This window comes from Falco punctatus (genome assembly GCF_963210335.1).
Source record: "Falco punctatus genome assembly, chromosome: 7".
In the NCBI taxonomy this organism is placed as follows: domain Eukaryota; kingdom Metazoa; phylum Chordata; class Aves; order Falconiformes; family Falconidae; genus Falco; species Falco punctatus.
Genome location: NC_137587.1, coordinates 17,740,044 through 17,761,746, shown reverse-complemented (window position 1 = coordinate 17,761,746; position 21,703 = coordinate 17,740,044). Strand labels below are relative to the sequence as shown.

The 21,703-nt window shown below is 36.2% G+C and overlaps 1 long non-coding RNA gene across 2 annotated transcripts in view; it reads right to left on the bottom strand.

Moving 5' to 3' along the window:
• The window catches only part of LOC308067290, a 52,662-nt gene that overhangs the window by 7,908 nt on the left and 23,051 nt on the right, over positions 1-21,703 (bottom strand). The window lies entirely within an intron of this gene.

Sequence of the window (21,703 nt, the reverse complement as noted above, 5' to 3'; positions counted from 1 at the left end):
CAGATACAACAGTGGCTGTATGAGAGTGGAATGGAAATGAGATGCTGGCTCCCCCAAAAAAGTTCTGCTTTTTTCCATTAAAACTGCAAAGGAATTCTGGCAACCAAAAAATAACCCTTCCTATCGAGCAATATTTTCCTGTCTAAAAGCCAAAGAAGCCAAAAGCACAAAGTGAAGCTAAAATACAGTGTAGATGGGCATGCAGGAACATTTCATAGGTTGGTTACCTTGCAAAACAGAACCAAGGCCTGCTGGTAAATTAAAGGCAAAAATCATACAGTGGCTGCAAACTACCTGCAAAATTGTAAATTCACCTAAGCCCTAAATAACAGCAGAATTGCAATGCACCCAGGACTGATTTGTTTGCTAAAGAAGTCCTTCAGTATGTTCCAGTTGAAAAAGTAAACAGTTTAGCCCTTGGTCTGTATACTTTTTTCAGTCTTTTACTGGGCCAAAATCCCTATCTGCTCATAAAGAAGGCTGTCATAAAATGACCACAGGTTGAGTTCTTCCAAGCTGGGATAAACTGACAGCAAACTATGGGATCTCATATTATCTTCTAACTAGAGGTAGGATAACTTCTGCTGCTGTTTAGTAGGAATTAGCCTATAATAGAGAACCCTCTCTGTTTTCATAATTCATTTTAGAAAAGCAACATTGAGAGCACTTTTTCATAACTGTCTTCTTCCACACAGACCTTGCTTATACTCAAAGTGAAATAAAATATCAACATTTCTTCAGAAGTGAGACTTTGGGATAGTCTTGTCAGAGAAACCAGAGATGTATAGCAAGTGTGAAGCAGGAAATGTATCATATATTGCAACTGAGCTACATTACTACTTGTGGCCTAATTTGCTTTTCTATCCTATTTTATGTAATAAAAGGGCAGTTTGCAATAGCAGAGCTATTTCCTATTGTGATCATTGGTTTGCTCACCACATAGCTGTGATTTGCTTGATTCTAATGTGTGTATTCTAGCTGCAAGACTCACAGTAGTTTTTCCAACTCAGAGTGGTTCCTACTTAGGGTATGCTTTCTTTTCTATTTTTTTCAGTTAAGAGTACTCGTGAAAAAACCCTTACAGTCACATGGAAAACCTTACAATTTAATTTTGGAAATGCTTATGCTACCAGCCCTTATTCAAACAAGAAGTTCTATTGGTGTAAATAAATACAGGATGTAGGATAGATAGAACTCTTGCTATCTATCAAGATAACAGTTCACTCATAGACCCCAGCTGTGTGTTTTCTCAGGGAAATAAAGGCAAAGTAAGAAACTCTTATATTCCTCAGCATGGCCCAAGTATTTCACAAGAGCAAGCACAACTACAACAGCAGTTCTACTTTGCAACCTTTAAGTAGCCATCAACATGTTGACCTGAGCAAAGGCATTCATCACCTTCAGAGACGTGCTCAGCTGCCCAAAAGATCAGGTCATAAATTTTTAACCGTTCACAAGCACAAAATAACCAAAAACATACTATTATGTATCTCCAGGAAATAAGACTAAAGTGAATGCTCTTAGAGGCAGATGGAGGGCCTGAGAGGAAATTTTTCTGTCCACTAGACACCAGCATTGTCAGTCAATGTGAATGCAGAATTTGAACCTGAGGTGGCAGAATTTACAATGGGGTTTCTGTGAAGCTTTAAAGCTATAATTAAAATGAGAGCTTTTCAAAGGTAAGTGGTATGTTAGACGCAGAGCCTTGAAAATCTGGAACACAGCAATCAGAAGTGTATATTGAACCAAATCCATTGAGGTAGCTATCAACAGACTGCAACTCAAACACACATGTTCATATCCATCCCTGGTATTAATGTCCTATGCTACATGAATATTGTGGCTACACATGGATAGAAGTTGAACTGAAATAACAAAATAAACAAATGGTAAATATCCACTTTCAAAAGTACATTTAGTCATTCTTTCAACTTAAGAACAATTTCAATGCTTAACATTTCTTGAGCTCTTGAGGACACATAAAGATAAAATACAACCTGAAAGAATAAAGCAAAGTATTTTTCATAAAATGGTGCAATCAGTAATACATTCATGACAACATCTGCTACAGTATCTAACACAGGTAAATTTTTAAAAGCTAAATGCTTTATTTGCTTATTAACTCATGAGTGCTTTTCTACACTTGTTATTTACCTAGAGGCTAGAAAGTAGAACAAAGCCAAGCCTTTCTTTGCTTAGCAACCTATCAAGCAATTGCACAGCATTATTTTTAAGTAGATGGTTGAGTTTTTGTTTACCTTGCTGTTACAGCAATAATAGCAAGGTGGGGTCTTATTCACTCAGTAGGTAGGACCCTAAAATTCTGAATGCTTCACTATTTACCAAGTCACTGGACACATGAGTGCTGGGCTGGACCGTGTTTACCCAAATCCTGGTCCACTGACAACTAGGTGTGGTTTTATTGGACTGTTACTCATACAGCTTTGACAGGGAAGCTCAATTTCTTAGCTGCAGTGCTTTAAGGAAATTATAGACATGCAGGGATGAACTCATGTATTTATGGCAATATGTATTAATTGGGAATGTTTTGCCTATGGGAACTATATCTGGATGCAATGACCAGAGGCCGGAAATTAACAGGCTGTGACAAAGAAAAAAAAATCTATTTGTGCTAACTTTGCAGGCAGCAGTTAAATAAAAGGAACATCTGTTTATCAAAGGCAATGTGCTGCTTCTAATTAAACCATCATCTTGCCCAATGTTAAATTAGTAACTAAGGATGCAGATCACACCCTTAAACAGGCAAACTTTAAAACTTCTCTCTCCAGTCTGCTATACCGTCAGAGGAAAAAAAAAAATCCTGTTTCATATTTTGAATAGGTGTTGTGTCGTAATTGTAGTTGTAAGACTGAGGGAGACATTATGTAATGCAGTTCCTGCCGCAATGTATGTTTAAAATTACAGTTTAATAACTTAAGGGAAAATTTAATTGAGTAGGAGTTTAGCTGCTGTGACCTTTAACCAAAGGAAGTTTTCATATTGTTTACAAGTCAAGAATTTTCAAATACTTTGAAGAATGATGAACGGTTTGAAGTACTCTTTTAGTTATGATGATAAGGCCTACGTCTTGGAATTAAGTTCTTACAGCTCTGAACGTCTCATGTCCTTTAGCTAAAATAGTTTCATTGCATGGCTGATCTATTCCAAAGAAATTATGACATTTCCAAGAAAGAAGGAAAATGTTTTTTTAATAGTCATCATCTAAAGTAGTAAATCACAACAGAGTTGTTTGCTGTTTTTTTGGTTTTTTGTTGGTTTTTTTTTTTTTTTCAATTCTCAGTGTGCTTATTCATACAGAAGGGAAAGAAGAAAAAGGAATTTCTGTTCTGTTCTCTAGTATTTTTTGGCGGGCAGGTGTGATGTTTGAAAAGACTTTAGGAGGATTCCATTTTGGCAAAGCTGGTATAAACTGGCTACAGTGAACAATCCTCTTTTCCCCTTCCCTTCTGTCACCATGAGAAACATCCTGCATATCCAAATCTACAATAACACAGAAGGCTGTAATACAGAACATATATTAAGGGCACTACACATCCAAGAATACACTTTCCAAGATGTTGGTAAAGTCATTAATTTTGTTGGTATGATGTCCTGACCTACAGCTATTTCAGCCTGCTTTGGAGATGGCCTCCTTCAAGCCCTACCCAAGCAACTGTGAGCTTCTCCCGTCCTGTGCCTCCTATATTTTAGAGAACATGTCTGTCTTGAAGCAACAGCCATATACAAACCCATGATTGTATTTTGTGATGCTATTGCTGTTTGTAATTACAGTATCCAACCAATACACACAACACTTTCTCCAGTAGGGTCAACCCTTGGGATCCCAAGCAATAATTAGATTTTCATCGGTTTATATGTGTCCATAGCCACAGCAATCAAGATACCATTTTCTATCCATGCTGCCATTCTTGGATTTATTTTCTGCTAAACAAACATCTGAATTTGTGTAGCTTCTATATATTTTTTTTTTTTTTTTTTGCTTCAAGAAACCATAATCTGACAACTTTAAAGAACAGCTCACACAGTACTAAGAGATCCTTTTAAAACTATCTGGAGGTGCTATAAATACATTGCACAATTACCAGGTATATATAATCTTAACTACTAACTTCATAAACCTTTTCCCAATAGCTGCTTTGGTGGTCACAGTCAGTGCTTATCAAACCTTATAGTCTCATTTAAAATCAGACTTTTTACTATATTCTTTTGCTCCATTTATATTTGTCAAGTACTGCAGAACAGCTACCCAGAATCATAAAATCTCTCACATCCTTGTATTAAATTTACAAATCACACTTTTTTTTTGTTTTGTTTTTAGTTTAAAAAGAATCTGCTTTCTTAGACACAGTTTACAGTTCAGTAATGGGATTAGCATTCTTCTCGTATAAATACACCCTCCTACTATAAATGAAAGATGAATAGTAATGATAAATAGGGCAAAACTTTCCACAGTCAGGGATTAAGGCCAAAGTCATTATCTTCTCTGTGAGTATACTGGCAATTAATTACCATTAATGCCTCTATGCATAAAGTACTGGCCTCCACTTCTGATGAAAGAAAGATACTATGGCCTGAATTTGAAGTATTTATGGTCAATTATAATTTTGTATGATCCAGTACATTAGCATTACCTTATTGCCTCTGAGTGCTTCAAGACAGCATTTTTGTTCGAACTAACTCTCCATACCTGTTGCACATCTTTTCTTACTAATACTCCCAGGTTGCTAGTTCGGTGACTTTGATTAGGCACAACTTAACTCTTCACATTTCAGCATTGCAAGAAATCTGTTTCCTTGTTATGTTAGGTTTTTTAGCTAGTCTATATTTGCATTCAGAATACCATTTTTTGTTATGGTACTATGTGCTGTTCAGAAATTACTCAGAGCCAAGGAACTGAAGGATGTCTGCTTCATCAACTGTCTCAGTTCTTACTAATATATACTACATAATCTGAGTCTCTGCACAATATAACAATCCATTTTCACTGGCTTATACCAGAGCTTTACAAAGGTGCTGCTTCTCACAGGACGAGAATACATATATTTATTGAATATCTTGTAATGACTAATTCACAAGGGTGCAAACATTAGATTTAGACTACAAACATGTCATTTAATTGTTCCTAGAAATACATAATGGTGGCTCAGAATTGATAAATACCTTTTTTTTCATAAAACAAAATATTACCTTTTTTCCACTGGTCAGCAAACATCCTTTGGAAAATGGGATTTGGATAGAGTATAAAGGTAAGAATATATACCAGAATATTGAAGTTATAAATCTCACATGGTCCAAGAACTAAAGAGATCATTAGTAATATTGAAAGTGATAACGTTTGAGGTAGACAGGGTTGCTAGCATAGCTTAGGGGAGTTGTCTTATATATAAAAGCCTGTCTACAGATTTTCCAAGGTGTAAAAAGGTAACTTGACTACATAATATACAGTTGCTAGTATTAATTCTTTTAATGGTGGGCTGATTATTTTTTGTACAGTATAAAGTATGTGTCATTTGTGTCATGCCTATTGAGCTGAACAGTGAAGGCGGAGCTAGCACACACATGACTCAGTTCCCAAGTGTGGGTTCAACAACAGTAACACTGCCTTCCTCTTTCCATTTCCTCCATACTTTGGTTTTCTTGGGAAGGAAATACAGGTGTATAGACTAGAAACCACAGCACATTCCAGGCTCTGATCTGAATAGCTGCAGGACCAGGATTGTTGGGTAAACTGTGGAGCATTCTTCAGGCTAGACACAGACAAAGAAATGCTCCAACCAGTTCAACAGCAAGTGAGATGAAATGTTTCTTCCGGGAGGAAGGGAAGAATGACTCATGAAGAGATAGTTAAGCATAGTACACAGTGCAAATGCACAAGTACAAAAAGCTGCACCAAAGCAATTGATGATTGGATCCTTATTATGGTTTTGTGTACCAAGATGAAGAGAACAAAAGAAACATGGGAGAAGACAGTGAATATTCTCAATAGACAGACAGTATTGCATACCATGAACTGTCTGCATGATTCAAAAAAATAATTTTCATTAATCTGTAAGTGATAATACTGATTTAACTCATAGAAAGACAAGCTGCATGTAAGGTACCACAAAAAGCTCAGTAGATAAAATTTCAGAACAAAACCTATTTACTGCAAGCTGAAGTCTGAATTTGGAGGAGCATTTAGTGTTGTTGCTGTCACAGGGAAACATATAGTGAAACATATAGTGAAAAAAGTGTTGATGGACAAACCTTCCATAAGTATGGTCTCACAGTGTTAAAGACAAGAGTTGAAAAAAGCCAAATCAAAAGCAATAGATGGCCAAACAATCTCACGCGAGGAAAGGAAATAGCATATTCAAAGCAGACAGCAATTTGCTCAAAAATATGATAATTGCTGTTCAAAGGTCACACCTGGACAACAGAGAATTACTGGTATGCACTACCAATCCCCTACCTGATGCTAGAAATATATGGATCCCTAGAAAAAGTAACCAAAAGAAGCATAAGTAGAGAAAGAGTAGAGAAGCTCCACTGAAACTCTCCCCATACTATTTGTATTCTTGATGGAAAGAGTCTGTTTCAGAGAGGAAAGTGTGTTCATGACACTAAAAAATATGAAGCATTTGTTTAGCATCTAGTACTATGTACAGGTACAGAAACCCACAGAACCTGGGCTGTGTTTGATATTTACTGGAAAAATAGATGCAAGACCTAACACCAGGTTTGCTTCAGGAATGTAGCAGCAGATCAAAACCCTCAGCAGTGGAGAGAAGCCTCACCAAATAATTTTTTAAAGAATAAAAAAAGTTTATAAACACAAAGTACATGACAGTTCTGTACACAGGAAGCAAGCTTCTACATAACATGGTTCAAGCTAATAAAAGACGGCTCTGAGGGATATAAGAACCTCATGCATGAGCTTTTCCTATCTACTGCTGCACATATTCCCATGTTGGAAATGAAAAGTTAGTCACACTTGGTGGTAAAGACGGAGACATCCTTGTGTTAGACAATGAAAGGTGTTACCCAGCCTATGAGAAAGAGTTGGACAAGACACACACAGAAACTGGCACAATGTCTCAGGAGTCAGAGAGCATTGACTGGACTGAATGGACTTTTTGGTTGGTTTGGTGTTTTTTGTCGGGGCTTGTTTCTTGTTGTTTTGGTTTGTTTTCTTCAGGTTTTGAACGATAACTTCTTTAGATCTTTTTTAGGCAAAATAAATGTTTATACAAAGGGAACAGAGTCCATATTTTAGGGTTCGGGCAATCGGAAGCCTTTCCACATCTCTTTTAGAAATGGCAGACATCAACATGACTTCAACATGTCTGTAGAGGTCTGATGACTGATTCAAAGTATACATTTATCAGTTATTATCAAAATAGGTAAAACGGATTCCACATAATTATCTCTAAGCAAAGACTGTTTTACCATGTGCTTATGCAAGAGCTCAAGCAGGAATTTGGAGACAATCTCTGCAGTGATTACAAAAGATACAGCTGGATAACTCAAGCAAAAATGAATTTCTGTCTTGTGGTAGGTGACTGCATCTTCAGTACCCAGCATAAGCCTGAAGCTTAGAAATGCACTGTGCCCATTCCTTTCAAAGCAATATATTTCTATGCATTAGCAATGGACTGAAATGTGCAGAAAAGTATGAGCTTAAAACTACACTAACCAACTTATCAGTAATGAAAACACAAACGTTCATACACTCAGCAAAATAATTGCAGTAATCTATCCCCTAGTGTATTGGATATGCTTTTATGATGGGATAATATTGTGTTATGTATTATAGCTTTTGGTACAGTTAAACAATGAAAATATTTCAGTTCTTCATTTCTTATAATGCAAAAACATTTTTAGCATGATAGCTGGTTGTTGTTAATGTCAAAATTACCACTGAGCACTCAGCCAAAGTTATTACAACTAAGAAATTCTGCAAGCCGACATCTTCAAAATGCACCACCACATTTTCTGCCTCAGGTGGATGCTTCAGCTAATTTTTTTAACCTTGATTTATTGACAAACACAGTGATATACAGTAAATGAAGATCTTCAGTAATGCTAGTAGTGTCAGCTTTTACACCTAGTGTGCGTTTTAAATAAATTTGCAAAGAAATAAAAGTTTAAAAGGTACTTGGCTGTATTGACTTCTGTTTCCCAAAAGCAAAAGCGAAGATAAGGCAGGCCTCCACTCAGTTATATATCACACTTAACTTTGTCTCTCAATAATTCTGTCCCATTCAGCAAAGCAGTATACATTTCTCCTGTCAAGACTGATACTCTTAAATGTCAACCATGTGTTGTCTGAAACTTTAAGCTAGTGAATCTCTTCTTTGGGTTAGTATCTACCTCAAATCTGAGAAAGATTAATGACAGTATTTTTAAAAAGTATACTAAAAAAATGGAAGGCATTTCAACTGCTTTCAGTAGTGAAGAGGTATGTATGTAGTCAGCCAGCTGTCTCTGCTCGTGATAGGGGCAGGGAAAGAGACACATGGCAATTCATTCCATCTATGCTAGACACTTATCTTCGGATGGGATGAATCACCCTTTGGGAGTCTCTACCTCTCTTCCTTTACTACAGAAGTGCAGATGACTAGTTTAGACTCAATGCCTAAATTTAGATTGCTAAAATCAGATGGGATGCATTCCACTTTCATTCATTTATTTAATTAATCCAGTTAAAAGAATGATCTATTAGTTGTACCGGAAAAATGTGGTGCAATTTTGCTGAAAGCTGTGATAATACTGTCCTGCCTTGAACAGTCTGGAGTTTAAGTAATGTGTGGGTGAAATGAAGTATCATCACTGTTTTACACACAGGGAATTCAGGATGCAGAAAGACTATGTGAATCACTCTAACTTACACTAAAACTTTGTGTCAGAGTAGAAAGACAGTGATAGCCTGTTAGGCAGCACAGAAAACATTAGTCAGTTATTCAACAGAGCCCCTGTATTTCAGTTCACAAACAGATATAATATATGATGTAGAAGTTATGTTCTGTTATAAACGTACTTGGAATGGCTTTGACCAGAGCTGTCTAAATGATTATTAATCTCTCAGCATTTGTTAAAGCAGTTAACAGTCAGCCTAAGATCCTGAGCTCCCACTTGAATGCTAGAAGCCTGATGACACCAGGAAATCCACTATGTTGCATTTACAGAACCAAAAAATGCTGTATAGACCATATATTAGAATAAATATATCTAAAGCTACCTCTGGCAAAAAATAAGCTTTTACATTTTCAGTTTTGGAGAACATGGTATTATGCTTTCAGATTTGGAAAAAAAAAAAAGGAGTTATCCTACTATGTTTTACATTTAACCTTTGGCAGTGAATAGAAGTTATTAATCGCAGATATTTAACATTGAGAAAATGGATTCCTGGATCTTACTCATTACCCCTTGAGAATGTGTCTGGTAAATTGATAACATAATGAAGTCCTATAAAACAAGGCTACAGCTATTAAAGCTATAATGTTTGTTGGAATACTATTTGGAAATAGTTCAAATTACCCTATTTTCAAAAGTATTTTGTGCCTTTTAGGATCTTTGTTCCACTTATTAATACAGAACAATGTTAAGGAAACAAATTAAATCAAGATTTTGATATCAAATAAACTAAGGCCTTCTGGGTTAAGTGGGAGATTTATGACAAATCCAGGTGTACTGCACCGCCACAGTCCCACTCCAGAATGACTATGATTTATAATACCTGCCCATTCCTCCATTTGTTCATGTGTGTGTATATGTGAGTTTGTATGTGTTTGTATGTAAGGGTACATACACATGTATAATAAGTACATGAGCTTTATGCAAACTATATATGCCAATTCCAAGGTCAGTTAGTAACTCCAGAAAGCACAGCAGAGTTTCATTCCTTTCAGAAGAGAAATGCCAGACACTTTCCCGCTATTCTATATAGAAAATGTTTTTGAACATTAGTGGAATATTCAGCTTAAGCTGTAACATGTAATAGAGGTAATTAACAGGTGTGTGATGACATTTTGGCCTTACTCATCTGCACCCTTAATTTGGTCTGCTGCACACCATATTAACAAGGCTGCTGCATGCCATATTGATGAAAGGTCATAGAAAAGAAAAATTTCTCTCCTCAAATATACAATTTTATAACCTGCTTTGTTTCATTTAATTTTTTGGGTTGTTGTTAAATTGTTGACAGTAAGCACAACTTGCATGGATTATCAAAATACCAACATATGGAAACATTACATTCATGCCTGATTTTAAAAGCAAATGGTAATGATCATAGATTTTTATAGGGGCTGCATTATCAAATGAAATATAACAGTTCTCTGTTGGTTAGTGTAATGTTAGAAATATATTCTGAACTTTATTTATCTGCAAAATTCATATTTTCTCACCTCTAATATTCAGAACCTTTTTTACCAGTATATCAAACAATTTGCTTAAATCAAGATTAGTAACAAAATGACAGTGGCATGGTGTATGTTGCCAGTCTAATATTTTCTTTGTATTACCTATGGATATCTGAATATTCAGAATGTATAAGGTAGAAGGGCTGCATTTTGGCAGACAGCTTGTGTAAACCACTGGATCATTTGCAGAGTGGCATTAAAACACATTTACAATGGAGCCACAGGCAATCTTTCGTCAAATCTAATACATGCCGCTAAAAGTACTATCTTGAGGACCATCTGATAACAATCAACTTGGTCGATAAGGCTTACTTTTACTCAAAAACTAGTTAGAATATATTTATTGCAGAGACAGTTGGCTGTAATCATAATAGGTCTGTATTTGTGCCTTGCTATACCAGTGGTCCTTATGGTTACTTGGCATTTATTTTTTGCTACACAGGCAATCTAGGTAATTAATGATACCATGTACCGTTTCTTTGGTCTTCAGCTTTTTTTGCAGCACTTATATTACCACAGACAGCTGGTTTTCTAAAAGAGGTGCCACAAATATTCTGTGTATTTTTCTAGCCCCATGACCTTTGTCACTCAAAATAAGATACAATAAATATATACACTCTCAAAGATGAAGTTTCTTGTTCAAGCCAAACATGATGTAGGATCTTTTGATGTTCTTACCTCTCTTAGACATCTTAAATTGACTGTTACTTAATCTTTTTTATATAATTTTGATATCTTAATGTATAACACTGTGTAGTTGAATAAAATGTTTCTCATGTGTTTGCTCCCAATATTCTCACAATGTTGTGGCAATTTTACATTTCAGTATATACCATCTTCTTCTTCTCTTGTTCATAGAGGGTCCACTTTTATGCAGTCACATGTATCAAAACTGCAAATCCATCTTTGTACCAGGAAGACCTTGATACCCTGACAGACTTGGAAATACCTTTTTTTATCAATTAGTCCCTGTTTTCACTAGACACTGACCATACAGTAAATAATATCTTGTAGATGCCAGCAAAGCATTTCTCTTCTTAAATGTTACCAACAGAAGAGAACTATTTCAGATCATCCATCAAAAGCATTTTTTACATGTGTAAAACATGGATGACTTCAGTGAGAGTGAACAATCCTGGATAAACACTTCATTTTAGACTAAAGCAGTGTGCAAAACCACCAGTTACTGGTGACACTATTATGGTTATTAAATTCCACAGTAAAGGTGGGCACATACTTAAAAAATCCTGGTACTGGAAGAAATTAAATCACCAATGATCAAGTAAGCAAAGAGATGATGAATTTCCAACAGAATACGGTTATGTAAGATGAACTGAACTCAAAAACTACCAACACTTTCATATTGTCTTTTCTTGTCATATTATAGTGCTATTGCTTCAGTTTTGGCAGATTTGAATGTTCTGGGATCTACACAGTTTCATTAGAAACCTGGACCGAGAAACCCATTACACCCTTACTATGGGCAGATGGGTCCCTGTGTTCCACTGTGCTATCTAGGGATTTATACAACTACTGAACTAAGCTTTAAGCTTCACTGTTAGATCTTGGTTCATTTTTCCCTATCTACAATGGCTACTTAATGCCATTTTTCTCAAAGTTTTAAATTACAACAGGGCCAACGACAGCATTTTTCTTCCAAAAGATCCATTTAAACAAACAAACAAAAGACTTCTTTAGTGCTGAGACTTCTGAAATCAGAAACATGTATACTAATACATCTTTGTTATGCTCTACATTTAATTCTTGCTTGTAGGTGAGCCTTTTTGGATCACATCTGATTGCTCTGTTTGCCTGTGCATAGTACATGGTGGGATACATCTTTTCAAATTGGAAAGGGTACACAGAAAAATCCATGAAAAATTGGCTGAGGGGTAAGAAACAATAATAGAATTAATCTATCAATATTTAGGTTATTAGAACGAAGTTGGAGAGAAGAGATTACCGTGATGTATAAAAAATACATTGATGGACAATACTAACTATAAACAGTTATTTAATCTGATGGAGAAAGCTAAATAAATACTAGATTAAAAAATAGTGGACTATGAAGCTAGAAACTCACTTCCTATAGTTCTCTTTTTTTTCCAAAAATTTATAAATATTAGGATGAAAGCACATGCACAAAAATTAAGCCTTATGATGTCTTGATGATAAGAGCTCAGACTTGATAATGCAATGGTAGCTTCAAAATTTTATACCATTGAAAACTGATGTAGGACCTGTGGATGTCAAAGAAAATCCATACCATCCACCATTAATGATGCACTACTCAGCTTCCTCATCGCTATCTGCAATTGTAGGTTATATAACATGAGTCTTGACAGGAATGGGTTGCTGTCAGATGTGGTCAGATCAGGTCAGACCAGATCAGATCAGACCTGATCTTCTAAAACTGTAAAGCGCTAATTTATTTTCTGTTTTGGCATCTACTTCAGATAGAGACATTTGGAAAGAATCACAGTCCACCACAAATCTACAATTTTTGTAGTCTTTTCACTCTCCATCACCCCCTTAAAACAAGCTTTCAATTTGGCTTAAGAAAACAAGAATTTTCATTTGAGATCTTTAGTGCCTGTCAACACTGCTGAACAAGGAGCCATTTCCCTTAGTGTCAAGGACACTAAGTCCTTAGTGTCTACATTTTAATTCCACCCCTCTACCAGTAACAGCTGTATTTGTTATAGAGTGACTGAAGCCACAAAGGTAGGTTTGCCAGTTACACTTCAAATATTGTGTTATTATGTACATACTTCAATTGGAGTTACTTGTCATATTGAAAAAAGGGACTAACCCACTGCTGTATTGGGGGGAAATAACATGGAAGTATTACAAGATTAGTGTATTAAAAATACATTAATAGACTGGTCTGATATCACTGTATGGTGACTATGGTACACATCTCCCATCATTGTCATCTTTCCACAATAAATTGATAAAACAGCAAAAAAAATGCAGTTAAATTAATACACTTTAAACACAGTTTAAGTATAGCTGTGACGACATTGACAGGAAAAAAAGAGTTCTCACTTCATCATAAGATTTATTTTTATTTACTTAATCTAATTTTTATCTCTTATCATTTTTATCCCTTTTTAATCTCTTTCCAAACTTGTCAAAATATTTTCGAAATATAGTGAGGGAATCATAAGGTATCCAAGTAACTTGAATTAATTTACTGGGATAACCAAAAATATAGATGACTTTTCAGATAGCATTTATGCTAAAGGGTCTCTGTTTATTATTGGTAAGTGTTTCTCAGATGAGAAGATTCCTGTAGTGTGAGAGCTCCCTGATAAACAGACTGTATGTGCATCATATGCCATATGATCTTCTGGTAAAAGCAAAAGACTAGCAGGCAGAAGCTTCTCTGGTTCAAACCCCAACCAAGTTAATGTCATGTGAACACTAGGGCACATCACATGATTTTTTCATGTTTTTAGTCAATAGTAGTGAAAACTGGCTGAATAAAACTGAAAGAATTTCTGATAAACATTATATTTTGATTTGTTAAAATTAACTGACTTGGGATAAAACATTTAAGAATTAGTTAACACTGGCAAACCTTAAGGTTTTGGTAAGTGCTTGAGACCATCTTGGGAAAATTCCTTATATTCAGTCATGATTTAGCATTTTGTGTTTCATTGACAGAAAATAAGAAGTTAACTTCACTCAGCCTTTAAAGAATCTTGTAAACTGGAACGTTTACATGTGGAACTTTGTAATTTTTTGAACATGAAAAGATTGTTCCCGGTTTTTATATGAAGATACACAACTGTTCATCCATTCTTCTTTTATAAAACATAAAAATCTTATTTAGAAATATCCCACAGAATCTTTACATTCATTCTTGCAGATTTATAAAGTTTCCTCTACAATTTTTAACTAAAGTGTCTTCTCATACATGAAAAATTATGATAATTACTTCTGTCATTGTAATAAGGACACTAAAATGATTCATTGATGTGTCCTTTATGGTTAAGGCATCTGTCCTTTCTACTAAATCTTGCTTACAACTTTTCATATTTAGCAATGACCTAGAATGCTGATTCTCTTCCTGAAACGCCCAAACCAGCTATTACTTTCTGCCAAGTCGTCTACCCACAATTCATTAAAGGTTGCTATGCCTAAAATTGTGGAGCTTGGTAATTTCTGGGCATGATTTCATTTGTTTACGTATTTTCAAAATCTACCATTTGAAAATATTTCATAGGAAAGCAGGGAATATGAAGGAAATATGACAGCAAAACAGGAGTTGGGCTTTTGAGTCACAGACAAAAGGAAGCTACAATCTTCTTTTCCACTCACTCCTGCACTCACTGCCTGGGAAGACAGTGCATAAAGAAGATGGAGGAGCAAAGTTTTCCCAGTATAAATATGTTAACAGCATAAATGATGGCAAATACAGTATGCATTTTAGGCAATTATGACACAGAAATAGGCCAAGAGAATGATATAAGCATTTTGTATTTTTGCCCTTTTCTGGAAAAGAATAAATTACTCTAAAATTCCCCAGAATCACACATAAATACATAAAAAATTATAATGGATTTTCTGTATTTACAGTCCTTAAAATATAAGTTTTTAACATGTTATAACATAAGATAGCACGCTTAAAAGCACCTGGAAAAAAGCGCTGAGACTATTCTTATTTCTCAGAAATGCAATTTAATTAGCAAGGATTTATGTAAACCATAAATACATATATAACTATGCATTCATTCAATCTCTAATTTTCTTTGTAGATTAACTGCAACTTTAAATAGTGTTCATCAGAATTCTACTCTGGATGCATTGTTATAAATAGTTGGTAATCTATCATTCATATGGAGCTCATTGAGATTATATGATATTTTACATTCAAGATGATTGATTCTACAGATTATAGGATAGTCATCTGTATGAGCTAGGCAGCTTTCATTTATTTTAGAATCAGATCTAGGTAACTAACACTTGCAAATATAAATGCAAAATTTGGTATATTAAATTAAATTTTAACACTTCTTTAATAATCATAGAAAAGTTAATACAGATTCGAACATGAATAATGTATACAAAAAAGCTCAGAAAACAATAAAGCAATCTAAATATCTGGGTTTTCTCTTGGAAAGTAGAAAGATTGTAACACTTATCACCAGAAAAGGGCTCTTCCCACTACATTTTGCTTGGTCAGGTCTGCTACTCTATGTATTTTGAGATACCAGCACAACAGGAAATATGAAGGAAACTAAACTTCCTCTGAAGCCTTGCAATTTCAAATATGCAGAACAGAGATATAACGACAAAAAAAAAAAAAATATCAATGCTTCACCCCTTGATTCCTCAGGACAAAATCTATTTCCTAAGCCACTTTCTGAAAACTCTCCAATTTTCACATTTATATTTATGGCACATAGTGCCCCACAAGAAGATGGAATTAGGCTTGAAAGACCATTTTCTGGCATAAGGATATATTACCACAACTATTTATATTGCTGTCATGTGTAATAGTCCTTGTCTAAAGACCGTATCCCAGTTGTGCCTGATGCTGTTCAAACAAAACCAAAACAATACCTTTTCCCAGTTTACAATGTAGAGATGAAATAAGAGATAACAAAAACATGAGTGAAACAATGAGACAATATTCTTCAGAAAAACAGATGGTAGTTTCAGCCAGTGAACCACGCCTCACTTTTTCTAGCTTTGAGAGAGGACAATATATTAGCATATATGACCCTATTTGGATGGCTGTGGGAACTTCCTCTCAAGCATTAGAAACAGCATGAGATAAAACACAAATGTGTAAATATGTTAAAAATGCTTCTGAGTCAAATGGAAGCTAATGTTGTAAACCAGTTAAAGGCAGAATCCCATATCCTCAGGTTGTGAGGCAGAGCTTATGAAGACCTTGAAAACGGCTTTTAGTTAGTACAGAAGCTTAGACATGGTCAAGTACTGAACTAGGGAAACAATTCCGCAGAAACATTCTGTGTAGGTGCTCGGCTGTAAAAACGTGCATTGGCAAAAGTGTGAGAAATGGCTGAAAGGAAAAAATTAACACAACACAATGGCAATAGAGGCAAGAGTTGGCTGTGTGAATTGACAGAATTATATTAATTACGCAGAAAGAATGAACAAAACCTAAGCACTGAACTAATATGAAAACTTATAGAGGTCAGAACTGAAAAAAATGCTCAGGTTAACAGCTTGAACAGGCAGGATGTGGTGTTGCTCAGGATGAATGACAAAGGAAGTAGTGAGGAAGGCTGTGTGGAAGGAATGATAAATTCTGGTTTGATCATGTTGAGCTTGAGCTGAACCTCCTTGGATACATCAGGGTGAAATTTTAGTTTCCGTAAGAAAAAAATTTGTAGTAAGCAAAAGGTATATAATCAGCATGAAACATAAGTGAAGCAGAGTAACTGAATTTGTGCTTACGTGTTAGACTGCCATTAGTTAAGAAGCAAAGTGAGAAGAGAAATTGAATTCTGAAAAGACTGTTGGTGAAGGCATGTGAAGAATGCCTTGCGAGCATGCAGTTCAAAAGAACTTTCAGGTATAATACCTGTCTCAAAGAAGCAAAGAGAGGACATGATTTCAAGAGGTACATGAGTGATGTAAAAAATGGCTGCCAAGTCATAGAGAATGAAGTCACAATGCTAATCCTGAGTTTCAGCTAGGAAGAGGTAAGTATAGGCTTACCTGGGAGCACTTTCACCAGAGTGCCATGGCAAGAAGCTAGAGAACATCTAGTACAGAACTGGAAGAAAAAGTATAAAGCTTCAACTGTTAGATATAATACATGAGTATTTGTTGAGCTTAGCAATAATGGATGAACGACAGCAAGCAGTTGGAGAGGGAGCTAGGAACAAAAGTTTTTTTGGATTGGAAACATACACATGACTGTATTGCGTATGAGACATTGAACGAGTGAGAAAGAGAGAAATGAGAGGTGAGAATAGGTGGCATGGGAAGGAGATGGGATGCATGCACTGGGCTATATAGAGAGATTGGAAGAGATGGTTAGGTATTACACTTCTGTTTCTGCATAAGAGACAAAAGATGAAAGTGTAGAAAGAGTATGGTGAAAAGTTAGGCCAAGAAAACAGGGAAGATAACTTTGCATTATATAATATATATTATATATATATATATAAAATAATAGCATTTTGCTATTGTCCTCTTTTTTTATGGGAAGAGTTGTAAAGGCAAAAGAAAGAGCATGAAAACATTAAGTGAAAAATATGACAACTGGAGCTGGGATTGTAGACCTGTCACTTAATTAAACTGAAAAAGTAGGCAGTCTTTCCAAAGGAAAAACAAGCAAAGGCGAAAGATCAGTGAAATGAAAGAAAGTCTGGATAGTAAGGCAGAGGTAGTAGGGCTTCAGCTTGGAGCTACTGAGGCTCCTTGTTGAGTCTTAAAGGCTTTCAACTCCTGCTGAATTGTTGGTTCACAGAAAATGTCAGAATAGAGAAGAGACTTCAAAAGACACAAGAAAGGAAGGTCGCACCTCAGCCTGTGTGTCCACAGCATATGAAGTTCATACAAGAACCGTTCAATCAAAATCTGAGGACTAAGACTAAAGGGAACAGCTGCCTCCATCGGCTTCCCAGCAGGACCTGTACCATATGCACTGCTAAGTTGTCATAAATTTCTGCTGCCTCAAAGAGATCTTCATATATTTGTTAAGAAACGTCTTCAACATATTCAATAAGTGACTGTATTTGCAACATGAATAAAATAAATCAACTGCCATTTACTATCTGAACAATAAATGTTTTCATACTTAACTGCAGAGTGCTGCGAGTTGACTTGCCAAATTTAGTACCAGCATTCCAGTACAGCTATATTCATACCTGATTCAAAGCAATGTACCACATATTCAAGCAATTCAGGTATGCACTTAGCAATAAATTACACTAAGATTCTTACAATAAATTAAAGAAATAACAGAACCTCAGCTGCCAAATGTCACAGTGATAAACTTAAAGGAAGAAAATGTATTAAGTTTATGTGAAGCACATCTACTTACCCCCTTTTGTGGTCAAACATTAAGACTGTCTAACCTTTCTGGAGGTACATGGGCAAAATGCTGAAAGAAGAAGTGGAAAAACTTGTGCACTTGTAAATAAAGAAGTGCTTGAAATACACTGGACTTTATTTATAAGTCAGTATTTATAAGTGTGCACTTCATAATCTGCATTAATTCGGTTGCTCAAATACAGTCAGGACTAGTCTCAGGAAAACCTACCCTGTCTCAACATAATATAATGTGCCTGAGTCTTACTGTATGTACTGTTCTTGGGCTTTTATAATGGACCAGCTACTTTATAGCTTTCAAAATAACTTCTAAACTAATTGTTCTTTTTTAAATTGGTAGTTTTAGGCACTCAATTGTACTAATGTCTTTGACTCTTTACAAACAAAATGTTTCCTGAAAGCTAAGATATTTCATAGAATAAAATGATGGAATGGTTTGGGTTGGAAGAGACCTTAAAGGTCATCTAGCTCGAACCCCCCTGCCATGGGCAAGGACACCTTCCACCAGACCATGCTGGTCAAAACCACATCCAGCCTGGTCTTGAGTACTTCCAGGGATGGGGCATTCACAACTTCTCCGGGCAGCCTGCTGCAGTCCTCACCACCCTCACAGTGAAGAATTTATTCCTAACATCTAATATAAATCTACCCTCTTTCAGTTTAAAACCATTACCCCTTGGTCCTATCAGCACAGGCCCTTGTGTAAAGTCCCTCTCCAGCTTTCTTATAGGCCCCCTTTAGGTAATGGGAGGCTGCTCTAAGGTCTCCCTGAAGCCATCTCTCTTCTACAGGCTGAACCACCCCAGCTCCCTCAGCTTGTCTTCATAGCAGTGGTGCTCCAGCTCTATGCTCATCTCCATGGCCCTCCTCTGGACTCACTCTAACAAGTCCATGTCCTTCTTATGCTGGGGGCACCAGAGCTGAATACAATACTCCACAGTATTTATTCCTTAAAAAGGGAGAACATCTAATAATTATTCTACATGCTTTACCAGACTTTGCAACAATTAAAAGCATCCCTGATGTTGTCAAGGATTTACACCACAATCAATGATATCATATTAGAGAAGAGAGTACAGAAAGATGAAAGTCCAAGTCACAAGTCCAGTCTTGAGATCACTGTCATCCACTGGTCTTTGAGGTCAAAGAAAATCCTGCATATAAGTACAACATATGACAAAGGTATAAAATTATCAGTATAGGCCTCATTTATTATGCAAAATTTCCATTGTTTGAACAAGTAAATTAGAGAAATTAGTCATGGTGAAATTTTGCTCTGCAATGACACTAACTTCTGTAAAAGTTTCAAAAATGCATGTGCAGAAAAGAGGAAGTGCACTTATGTGTTGCAAGAACAGACTAAATTCTAGGTATTCGGGATAAAATTTATAAAGGTTCTGCAGAATGTATACCTTACTCTGCTACTGCAAGAAGCAGTTCTTACTCTGTAACTGAAATAATGGTTGACAGGACAAAGGGAGTGGTCAAAGATTATAAAAGAGCACTGAGAATCAATTTATCTGTTGCCAGATCAGCAGAGCTTCCTCCCCAGAGATAGGCACTATCTAGTTTTGCCTTGATCCATTGCAAATTGTTGCCTGGTAACTTGAGCAGCTTCCCTTTCAGGTCAGTTTTTATTAGATGAAAACCTTTTAATTACAAGCTTGACTGCTGCAATATTTTTGTTGTACAAAAATATGACCCCAAATGCTTACATAAACAGTGTATAATTCCAGGCACTGCTTTGCCACTACTACCTCTGCACCTATTTATTGTCAGGATTTCCCCTATCTCAATAGTTCAATCTATTTGTTAGGCTAAAGTAGCAGCTTTGAAGCAAATAGCTAAACATTCTTGCTTTCTTCTGAGAAGTTTTTCTGACCAACTCCCTGTTCATGGGATGCTTTCTGCTCTGTGCCAGTCAGGCTTCCACCCTTCACATTGAATGTGTTCCTCCTTCTGGAACCTGCCTGGAGAAGTCTTTCCTGGGAATAGTGCATAGCCAGGACATCCTGGGTTAAAGTCCTAATCTTACCACTGCACATTATTTACTGCCCTAAATATAAACGTTGTTTGTTTTTCTTGAAAGTTTCCCTTATCTTTCTACTAATATGGAAAGGTCAGAAAATTGAACCTACCTATAAGAGACACACATTAAAAGCTCTGATTAGGTCTTTCTAGCCAAGCTTTAGTTCAAGATTCAAAATGCCACATTTTTCAAAGTGAAGCTCATACTGTGTTTGAACTGAGCTTGGAAAAGAAGTTTCCTGCTAGGAGAGGAGACTTGTGTGCCCTACCGAGTATTGCAATAATCAGGGGAGATTTCCCGATTCCCTGGTGAGGTCAAGTTGTTACCACACCAGAGCTCTCCACTAGCATGAGGCAGCTCCTCCTCCACTCCATGTGGCACCGGAAGAGTAAATGTCACGCTACCATATGTAAGGCTGCATATTTCCAAGATATTTCTGAACTGGCGCAGCTTGCAGCATGAAGGAAATATTTTTTTTTACTGCACATTAAACATATTAGGACATAAAGACTGTGTCGACCTGATGAAGCCCCAGCTATGTGCCACTGGGTGATGATGTATAGCTACCATATCTATCAGTCTACCGGCATACGAGAGTACTGATTCAGGGGATTAATGTCCACAGCCCTACAATAATATAACAGAGCATTCTCTTAATGGCACTGCTATACTTACTTTGTAATCAGCCTGCTTTTCTGGTAGAGCACTAGAAGAGCCAAACATGGAGCAATTTACTACACAAGTTACATTGCAGGCCCACATGTGGAAAGTCTTTATTCTTTTCCCTTTGATCATTATCCAACTTCAGTCACAGCAAACATGACTCAATATGTAAAAAACCGCTTCTAATAGGTCTCATAACATACAACAGATTATACAACCAAATTTACCTCGGATGGTTTAGAAGTTGCCTAGCTACGGGATTGGAAAGGTTGAGGAACTCCCTGCTAAAGTGACAGGAAATTAAACCGATGAGCACTTGAGGATCGAAGCTTCAAGCTCCACCTAGTGACAAAACTTTACTATTGCCTTTATAGGTAATTCCAGGGAAATCACAGGATGCCATGAAACACTCCTAAGCTTTGCTGCAGTATTGGCAATAAATGAGAATCACAGCCAAAAGAAGCACATTATTAAAAAATAATTAAAAAAAAGACCAAAAAACAACCAACGAAACAAAAAAAACTAAAAAACGAACACAAGAGGCGCT